The sequence below is a fragment of the Anguilla rostrata genome, chromosome 10 (assembly GCF_018555375.3).
Source record: "Anguilla rostrata isolate EN2019 chromosome 10, ASM1855537v3, whole genome shotgun sequence".
Classification (NCBI taxonomy): domain Eukaryota; kingdom Metazoa; phylum Chordata; class Actinopteri; order Anguilliformes; family Anguillidae; genus Anguilla; species Anguilla rostrata.
The window spans coordinates 20399752-20411201 of record NC_057942.1 but is presented as its reverse complement, the minus strand read 5'-3'; the positions used below and the strand labels follow the sequence as shown (position 1 = coordinate 20411201).

The 11450-nt window shown below is 38.0% G+C and overlaps 1 protein-coding gene across 2 annotated transcripts in view; it reads left to right on the top strand.

Moving 5' to 3' along the window:
- The first annotated feature begins 35 nt into the window (after positions 1-35).
- Positions 36-11450, top strand: part of LOC135233752 (uncharacterized) — a 45596-nt gene continuing 34181 nt past the window's right edge. For both annotated transcript variants that reach the window (XM_064297608.1, XM_064297611.1), the window contains exon 1: positions 36-223. The gene's annotated coding sequence lies outside the window, so the exon portion shown is untranslated. The remainder of the gene's footprint in view (positions 224-11450) is intronic.

Here is an 11450-nt window from a genome sequence, read left to right as displayed (position 1 = left end):
TGTCCTGTTCCTTTCTGATTTATTTCCCACAGTGAGTGTTGAGAAACGTCCTTTCTCTGTAGTAAACAAACGTACAGTTCAAGGATGCCAAAGAAGCCCAGAGCATACCCAGACTTCATCTCTGTCTCAGCGGAAAGAAACCCGAAGATCGTCATGGTGCAGAAGGCTGAGTCCTCAGATGTCCCCACCTCTGTTCCAAAAGTCAGCCGAGATGAGCAATATGGTATGCGTATTTACCCTTCTACACCCCGTTGTGTGTATGTGTGAATTCCTCCATGGTCCTGTGAGCCTATAACATTGTGCTCAATGTTTGTTGTCCCAGTGTCTGGAGATGATACCCTGTGCTAAATGTAACCAATGCTAAATGCAGCGATTATTTATTTTTTATTTTTGAATTTTTTTTTTATTGATTCTGGGTGTTAAGTCTGGTTATTCACAAAATGAGTCTGAGTATTTATGTAAAATTGTATGAGGGATAATGAACGAGGGACTGGGAACTACACAGTTGGACTAGAGTAGTAAATTTCCCAAGGCACAGGCCTAAGGGCAGCTTCCTACATCTGGGGTGACTCCACTCATCATTTCCCAGTTTGGATTGTGGAAGTTGCCTTGCCTTGGTTTTTGTTTCTTTCGTATAACGTACTCCATACATACTCATTTGGTTAACCCATTCTCTTCTTGTGCCTGATCCTTTTGACACTGTCTTTGAGGTATAAGGTAGTGTTTCTGAACCTTGTCTTGAGGACACATTATGTATGCTGGTTCCCTTGATGAATAAGGTTGTTGAATATGCGGTTAAGTTCTACCATAATTGTGTGGTTAAACTTATTTTAATGCAATGCAGGTTTGGCTTTTGTCATATGCTGTCAGTAAACTGGCATTCGTTTTACAGATAATTTCAGGTTTCTGACTGATTTCATTTGTCAGTTTGTAACTGAATCAATTAACAATGGAACCTCTTTCAATTGGAATTATTTGACATATGGTACACACAGCAGAGTAAATGAAAGCATAAGTTGGTCTGTTCAATTAAAATTCCTGGGATGTGAATATGGGACATTTGTTTTTAGGGCATACACAGCTATTTTTTTTGCATAATGTGGCTTTAAGGGTAAATTGTTATTCGATAGATGTAAAAAGTCTGATTAAGGAGAGTTGGTGTCTAATTAAGAAAAATGAGCAGCTCATTACAATACAGGGCTTATTATAATGGTTGGAGCAAAAGCATGCTCAGTGGGTCCCTGGGCTCTCAACATTGGCCAAAAATAACATTTGAATATTCCTTCTGGAAAAAACAAAACAAAAAAAAAAACACGTTTAAGTATATTCAAATATAAAATACATGCCCGAATTTTACCAACTTTCTGGCTTTTAATTGTGCAATTTTCCTCAAGGAACCAGGGTTGAAATGAAAGTTCCATGTCTGTCAAGTAACAGCATCACAACGACCCAAATCACTCAGTGACTTCCGCTTTCAACTGAGGCGAGGCTGAAATGCGAGGTTTAGGCTAAGTTGAAAAGGAGACGGCTACGATAACGATACGCTGCATTTCTTTCTTTTTTTTCAAATTTGAATGCTAAATTTCATGCTCAAATTTTTATTATTATTATTATTATTATTATTATTATTATTATTATTATTTTTTTTTTTTTTTTTTGCAGTTTGAATAGCATTTGAATATTGAACCATTCTTTGACTGCCCTCATGGGTTGCCAGGACCAGGGTTGAGAAACACTGGTCTAAGGGGATGGATGTAACATGAAATATGTGTGTGTATATATATATATATGCACATTCTCAGCTTTTAGTTTGGGGTATTTTTATGCACTTTGGTTTTATCAGGTAGTAATTGCAACACTTTTTATGCCGGCCAGAGGGAAATACTTGCAGGGTTCTGACAGTAGGGGTCATTTTACTTCATAAGGAGACCTTTCATTATACTGCATTGATGTCTATAGAAAAATTGTAATTGATGGCAAGCCGCCTTGTATTTCTGAGTGACTTGCCATCCTTAGAGGAACGCTTAGCTCTGTGATTTGGAGATAACATTCGTTTTTGGAAAAAACAAAGCCATCATGTTTTTGTTTACTTTCTCTGGACAACTAACTCCGCTCTGACAGGCTGTGGACTGGTGTGCTGTGCACCCTTGTCATATTCTACATTAACAGCTAAATTTTGTTTCATTTCTACACAACCAAATCCCCCAAGTGAAGAAAAAGATGGCTGCAAGATTTAGTCAGTGGTTTAGTAGTGGCAATACATATTTAATTAAATTTCAGATCCCATAACAATATTTATGATTAAGTAGTAGTAGTAATAGTAGTATTTTTTATTCAGTCATCACACACAATACAATAAATATAAACAGTCTAGACAGTATAAACAAGTCAACAATATCAATCTATGTATTAGGTAGTGACTGAAAAGGCACAGGCAGAAGCATAATGCTTATATATGCCTAGCCTACATTCTTATCAATTTAAGCTACCCTCCGAAAATAAACATAATAATAAAATAAAAATCATTCACAGTTGTAACCCCTCAAAAATAGCTTTATAAACCATTCTTTTGAAAACCAAAAGCGAATTACACATTCTTACATTTATATTAGCATTATTCCATAATTTAACCCCAACAATAGAAATACATCTCTTTTTAATCCCTTTTTTTTAGCTTTTTGTACAGTAAACTTACAAACATCTCTCAAATCATATTTGCACTCCTGTATTGAAAAGAGCTTGCAGTAAATTCATTTTACTGTACTAATACCCCTGAATATTGGTTATCGGGAAAAAAGTTAACCCCACCCTAAAAGTTGGGCCGACGATGATGTGTTTGTGTTTCCCTTCAACGAGAGTGATTAGTGGGAAGAGGGAAGCAGTTAATTTTAAAAATTAAAGCAAACAAATGTTATTTTATGGCAAGTTAGCGATTTATATGTTATTTGATTACACTTTAGCATTTCTGACATTATGCATGAAAAATAAACTGTCAAAATATGTTTTCTGGAAAATTGCCAAAACAAGTTTGACCTCCCTACTATATGCTGAAACCTAAAAATTGAGACAATGATAACTAAATTCACATATTGAATAAACTATATTCACATTGTAGGCTATTGTTCTATCATAGATAAATTGCGGATAAATTAACTGAAACCAAGATATTTGAGGAAAGGGGTTTTAATGATATTATTAAAACGGACAACAACAGCATGTGCTCTAAGCTGCAATGAAATGACAGAGACCTAGCCTACATTCCAGTTGGTCCTCCTCGCAATTCCACAACTCGACCCATCACTTTGTTTAGATGTTGCAGAGCTCTCCCCCTCCCCCACTAGACAATAGGGAGAAGATGCTGATTGGCTACCAAGGTAGGAAAATGTCTGGCAATAGAATGGCTGATGGATTGAAAAAGCACTATAGAAACTAATTTAGCATTTACTATAATCACTTGGAGGAGTGTTCTCTGGTCAGATGAAGCAAAAATTGAACTGTTTGGCCATAATAATCAGTGCTGTGTATGGAGGAAAAAGGGTGAGGCTTTTAATCCGAAGAACACCATCCCAACTGTGAAGCATGCGGGTGAGAGCATCATGTTGTGGGGGTGTTTTGCTGGAAAAGGGACTGGTGCACTTCAGCAAATAGGTGGCATCATGAGTAAGGAGGATTATCTATAAATACTGAAGCAACACCTGAATACATCAGCTAGAATGTTAAAACTTGGTCGCAACTGGGTCTTCCAGCAGGACAATGACCCTAAGCATACCTCCAAAGTTGTAACAAAATGGTTTGAAGGCAGCAAAGTGTAAGTATTGGAGTGGCCATCACAAAGCCCTGACCTGAATCCCATAGAAAACCTGTGGACTGAACTGAAAAAAGTGTGTTCGAGCAAGGAGGCCCACAAACCTGACTGAGTTACATCAGTTCTATCAGGAGGAATGGGAAAAAATTCTGGAAAAGTATTGTGAGAAGCTTGTGGAAGGCTACCCCAAGTGTTTGATTCAAGTTAAGCAATTAAAAGGCAAAGTCACCAAATACTAACAAAGTGTATGTAAACTTTTTACCCACTGAAAAGCTGTTATAGTAGAAATAAATCTGTCTCTTGTCTATCATTTTGAAATAAAGTAGATAACCTAATTAACTTAACACAGGAAATGTATGGTAACATGAAATATGTGGAGTTGTGAAAAACTGAGTTTGAATGTCTTTAGCCTAGGTGTATGTAAACTTTTGGCCTCAAATGTAAATGAGTTTTATATCACCTATTTAGCTTGACATTTTGCTCTTAATTTATTTATTAATTATTCTTATTTAGATAATGAACAGTACACTACATACCCGATTGTCTATGTCTCTTCAAGCAATACATAGCCTAACATAACACTCTTCATCAATTTCTTTGATGACAGCCTCGCAAAACTCGAAAACGCAAACTCAATTCCGAATGCTGAACAAATAAAAAAATGTTAGATATAGCCTACACATATTACGTGAGCGAGGCCAAATATCATAATGACTGGTAGCCTATAGATTGTGGATTCACTCTGCAGAACAAGCCAACAGAACAGTCTGTAATCCCTAGCTTACATAAAAAATCACCTGTTTATTTAGTGACAAAAACATTTTGTACAATCATTCGCATTGAAACGTTTTTTTTTTTTTGTTGCGTAATCCATTCCTATATATGCAGCCGATATGACACATAGGTGATGCTATTCAGCGAATAGAAATTTAATTTTTAGGTTTTTCCAAAATTTGATACAGGTGAAATCAAATGTATGTGATTGTTCCCATTCACAAAGCGCAATTGAAACTCTGATGACAATTGCCCAAAATAAGCCAACATGTTTGCAAATATGGTTGGGGTGAAACCCTCTTATTTAACATTCATTTTGGGGAAACATGCAGGCTGTATGTACCAAGCTTGCTGGCAGGTCACAAGTATCTTAGTATCACTAGAGTTTTTTCAGAGCCGAAGCTCCTGTCCATCTGATTTACACCACCAGTTGCTAATTTGCAAAACAAAAGGACCCCGTGTGGTGCAGGGTGAATTGAGATCTCCAAATGAAATTTAGTTAAGATAATTCCACTTACTTTTTAAAATTATGTCTGATTTGATATATTTAAAAAAAAAAAAAAAAGAAAGAAAAAAAGAAAATATAGCTGCAAGCAGCAATGCGGGGCCCTACAAACATGTCCAATCCGGGTCAATACAAGGCGAAGTAGAAAAGAGTCCAAGCGGCATAGATTTCAGGATTTTGGACAATCGACATATCCGTGCGTGAGACGATCCAACTTCCTGTTCATGAGAAACAATACTTTGAAATATGAATGTGCATTAGCATAAAGTGCTAACTTTGTCACGCCACAAATCACACAATTTTTAAAAAAACGACTTGTCCTTATCACCCTAGATGGAGAGAATAACCAAGAGTGCACATGTGCGATGGGGACGAAATCAGGTAAAGCGTTTCTGAGAAGATCAGTTTTAAAGCGTTATATTAGCATTAGCTTCCCGCCAAAATTTCAAATGCCTGTAACTTCCTTGTTTATTGAGATATCTGCAACTGTGCCAACATTGTACAACATGGTAGTGTCCTCTTCATGCCCAGTCCATTTCAAGTCCCTAGATTATTGTTGTAAAAAGTTATAAGCACTTGAAATTTGCATTATATTAGCATTTACATTAGCTTTCCACCAAAATTTCAAATTCCTGTAATTTCCATGTTTTTTGATATATCTGCAACTGCGTGGACATGGTACAACATGGTAGTGTCCTCTTCATGCCCAGTCCGTTTCAAGTCCCTAGATTATTGTTGTAAAAAGTTATAATCACGTGAAATTCGTGGCCAGATTTTCTTTTTTTAGTACCAGTTTCTCCGCCATTTTGGAATGGATCTCTTAGCTGTTAACACCCTATAGGGAGACATGCACCATACATGTACGTGGGCAATTTTGGACTAATCGGACTTACGGTTCATTAGAAGAAACTTTTCATACGTTTTGCCAAATTTTCAATCTGCAGGAAAATTTATGGCGGACTTTATGGGTTCTTGAGGCATATTTGTTCCTCATGAGGAATGACACAAGTACACCTGGTTTCATGAATTTTCATCAAACGGGGTGGAAATGCCGGCATTTTGAAATTTGCTTTTTGAATCAGTTACTATAGCGCCACCTATGGAGGAATCATGGTCATTCTTTCTGGCATAGTTACTCATGGTCTCTAGTTTCGACCAGGTAATTTATATCATTTTTGGTCAAGGACTTTTTGAGTTATTTGACCATTTCCAGGAAAAGAATAATAATAATAATAATAATTAAAGCCGCAAGCGGCGTTGGAAGGGGTCCAAGCATTGGCAGCATCGCGCCCCCTATGGAGTGATTTTAAAATGGCTTTGTCCTCATGATCATATGCCTTCACCCAACATATCTACTGAATATCATGATGATCGTATGATATATTGATGACTTATGGCCAATTTTGAGCTAAGAGACGCTGTCGGATGACTTAGTTACGTCGCCATGGATGTGTCCTTGCCGCTTCCCGTCAAGGCCTTTACTATGTCGTAACACTTAGATGGCATGTCATAACACTTAGATGGTCTGGTGTGCATGCACAGCTGCAGTGTTTCTGCGCCGCAACTAAAAAAGGTGTCACACTAGTGTTGTCACGATACCAAAATTTTGACTTTGATACTGATACCAGGTTTAGTATTACGATACTCAATACTGAAATGATACTTGAAACTTAAACGGTGCTAATGCGGTACCTAACGATACTGTAATTACCTTAATAGATCAGAAACGTAATGTTCACAAGGGTTGACCTCATTTTCTAATTCATGGTTTATTAACAACCTGGTTGATTAACAACCTGTAAGTTGAAGTCTCTTCAACATATTAATATGCATAGGCCTATAGTGTTACAACACTGAACAATAGAAAAACATGTTAAATATATTTCAAAAATTAAACAGTTGTAAAGTAAATAATCTTTAAAACAGGTCTTTCACCTTTAAATAGATTTTAAAACAGCATATTTTAATAACAATAAAGCATCTATCTATAATAAAATATTTCCAAATTGGAACACCTATTGCTACTGAAGTGAACTGAGTCAAAGCTTGCGCTGTATCAGGGAAGTGAATGCACAAGCGGAGGTCACCTCACTTGGCAACCTTAGTTGCTACTGCCATCTAGCGAAGATTCTGACAAACTACACTTTTCATCCTCTAAATCAGTAATGCGGGAGGCACATTTCCCTGGCTTTTACATTTGACGCAGAACTACCGAACGTCAGAAAATTCAAAAACGAAACCGTTTTTTTTTTTTTTAAGTACCGATAAAGTGCTGAAGTTTTGGTATACCGTACAACACTACGTCAGACACATATTCCAATCCATTGCTCAGTTTAGCAGAGAATGCACATTTCAGAGCGCCTCAGAGACAGATAGGATAATAATACATATTTCATATAGCCTAATAAATACGACATTAAAAAAAACGAAACGAAAAATCAACTGGACATTCCTGCTAGCATGTGTGCTGCGCGAAGAATCCCTTATTATTTATTTAGACATTGACTACAGCATTTGCGTCTTTTGTTTATATTCAATAGTAAGTGCAGCGAGAAACTGCAGCTGTAGACACAAGAAAGTGTGTTATATTATGGTAACAACGGAATGAGGCGGACTACATATATAGGCTATATTTACCGTCATTGTTTTATTATACCAGCGTGTTTTCGCGCGTTTGCAGAGAAACTCAATTACTATCAATAAAAATGGTTTAGCTATTTCTCAGCATAGCCTAATGACGGATGGAGATGGGACGAAAATAATTTTCAACCGTCCACCACATTTTAGCAACGTTCCAACACTCTCGTCATCACTGTTCCATGGGTCACAAAAACTATTACACTAACGCTTACATTGCAGTGTGAAAAATCCACATTATATAATGCCACTAACCTATTTAAAGACACCCAATTTCAAAAAGAACGTATATAACGAAAAGAACGTATATAACCGAAATATTTTGAGCAGTAATACTTACATAGCAACATGACATTTTATCTGTGTTTAGTAGCCTAGTATAGAGACCGAAAATCAATGACAAAGTCCTATCCGCTTCTGTTTTGCGTCAGAAAACGATTTCAGATAGGTCTATCAGCAAAGAAATGGCTTAGCTAAGCCCTGAAGTCCTCAATAATAATAGTAGGCTACTCTACAAGAAATTATGAAAATCGTTGACAACGTTTAGTTAGGTGAATCGTCTTTTATGCTACGCCACAGTGAATCCGCAAGTGAATGCGATAAGGAAATATTCCGTTGCGCTGAACTATAAAATGCTATTCCAAATGCAAAATCATACATGTTATACATCGTTAGAAAGCTTATACTCTCACCTACTGAATAAATGAACTGTCAATGAAGCCAAATCGTACGAAAAACGGCGACAACGCCGTAAGCAACAGGAATCACAAACGGATTGTCCAAGACAATATATGACCATTCAGTCGCAAAAGGGACATCTCTACGCGTAAAACCAATGGTAAGATTGTATATTTATTCAATGTTTAGTCCCAGATATTGACTGTAGAATGACATGGTATAATTAAAAAAAATTGTTGTGTTTATTTCGTTATTGAGTGAGCAGCGTTTTCACTGCTGTATTGGCATATTTTAGGGCTAATGTCGGGTTTATCTTGTTGCTACGGAATATTGCATTACATTATATTACAGGCATTTGGCAGACGCTCTTATCCAGAGCGACGTACAACAAAATGTATAACCATAACCAGGAACAAGTGTGTCGAAAACCCTAGAGGGCAGCAGCCTACCGTTCTAAGAGCAGGGAACAACCGCATGGTTCAACTTGGACCCTATAGGTTAAACTGATTAACAATAACTACAAGAACAGCAACAACGCAGTCTATGCAGAAATACAAGCAATAGTTAAGACGACTTAAGTCACCTACGAAACAACTACCTAGTTACAACCCTAAGTTTACAGTCAATTTAGAGATTAAATTGAGAATACGATTTCTCTCAGCATAATGACGGATTTAAAGACTAAACGAACTCACCCGATATTGTCTTCAAATAGACCGTATTATTTATTTAGACATTGGCAGACTACAACATAAATTGCGTCTTTTGTTTATATTCAATATTAGTAATTGCAGCGAGAAACTGCAGCTGTAGGTCGTTATGTTTTGGTAGCAACGGAACGAAGCGGACTATATATGTATTACCGTCATTGTTTTATTATACCAGTGTGTTTTCGGGCGTTTGCACAGAAACTCAAAAACTACCAATAAAATGGTTTAGCTTTTTCTCACCATAATGAGAGATTTAAAGACTTAACAAACTCATCCGATACTGTCTTCAAATGGATCCATGCCAAAGAAAAGTAATTATTCATCCTCTCAGAAAGCTTTTTTTGGGTAGCCTATCCTAGCATGCACGCTAGGTGGCAGTGTCAGACCGTCCTTTCACTGATAAAAACTAGACCTACGGTGTCGGATTACTTGCGTCGCCATGGTTGTCGCTTGCCGTAAAGAAGTTTACTCGATGTCGTAATCGTTTAGATTTGGAGCTCCAGCTTTTCCGCACCCCACCTAATGAAAAAGTCCAAATGGTGTGCAAACCATATGGCGGACGTAGGTGTTGTTGTAGAGCACATTCAGATGCATCAGTCGATGAAGTTTTGTGTTGATCTGGCTTACGGTGTGGGAGTTATGACCTTTTAAAGTATGATCCTTTGTTATAGCGCCACTATCTGGCCGACATAGGTGTTTTTTAGTGCCTGGGTAGTGGGGTGCCACAGGAACCCACCTACCAAATTTGGTTGGTCTACAACTTATGGTTGCTGAGCCTCAGACATTTTAGCGGAGAAAACTGCCACGCCTCAACTAAAAAGTCTAAATGGCGGGCAAACAATATGGCGGACATAGGTGGTGCCAATGGCAAAGTTGTAGAGCATGTTCAGATGCATAGGTCGATGAAGTTTTGTGTTCATCTAACTTATGGTGTGGGAGTTATGGCCTTTCATGCAAAACCCTTTATAGCGCCACCATCTGGCCGACGTACGTGATTTTTAGTGCCTGAGTAGTGGGGGCCCATAGGAACCCACCTGCCAAATTTGGTTGCTCCAGGACTTACGGTTGCTGAGCATCAGACACTTTTAGCGGAAAAAAATAATAATAATAATAATCCTAACAGATACAATAGGGTTCCACCAGCTTCTCTGCTTGGACCCCTAATAATAATACTAACAAAAACAATAGGGTTCCTACTTCGTAGGACCCCTAATTTGGATGGCAGGTATGCCATCCCGCCAAGTTACGCCTTGGCGGGGGCATGCCCCATACCTATACAGCACCGAGAGTTTGGAACTTTTCAGGGATCCCCACAGAAATAACCACAACTGCCACAGACACTCAGTCCTTAAAAACATTAAATTCTGTACATTCTGACCCCATTTCAACAGACAGATTTCATAAAAAACTTCACATGTCCACACAATAAAGCCCCAAACTAAGGGGATTGTGCGTTTTCTCCTTCTTCTGATTCTTATTTTTCCTGCCGCCTATCCCACTAACAACGTCTCCCCATTGGACATTTTGCCGACATCAGCCAAATCCTCATCCTCATGACCCAATCAAAAACTCGCATACACACGCAAAATACCCATACCTTTTTACTCTGAAACATTTCCAGTTTGAACAGCTAATCTGCCTGTGGCCTAGTGGGTAAGGTTACAGTCTTGGGAACATGGGGTTGTAGGTTCAAGCCCAGCTAGGAACATGTTTCTTTAACCTGCTTTTACCCTCACTAATAATTGTCTACTACTGCTCAATTATTGCTTTTGCACCATATCTACCCGCCGTTCACCGAACGTATACACTGCATTATGACGTACCGTCTGCACGTTCAGTTATTAACCGGCTACAATATTGCAAAGCCATATGGATTCAACGGGAGCTCTTCTGTGCTTACTGGCCTGTGTTCTTCTTTAAAACCAGTCACAGACTGGTAAACCTCCGCTTGAAGGATTGAATCCTACCTCGCCCTCAGGCAGATATTTTCCTCTTTTACACTAACGTTTTCTTACGCTTTTATATTTTCTTTACCAAAACTCACTCACGGCCACCCATATGCATTTCATGAGGGCAAATGTATTTATTTTTATTAAAAAGTCACACCATTTCACCACTGTACCATTTCTACTAACTATATTTCTTCACTTGGCTACCGTACAAAACCTTCTTATCAGCAAACGCCACGTTGCTACATTCATGTTACCTCGCCCTGTTCTCTATCTAGCCACATACAAACAATTACTATGTATGTACGTTCTGCAACTCCCCATTAAAACATTACATGTAGAATCATGACTCACTCATAAATATAACTGCTAGTACTGAACATGAGAAAAGC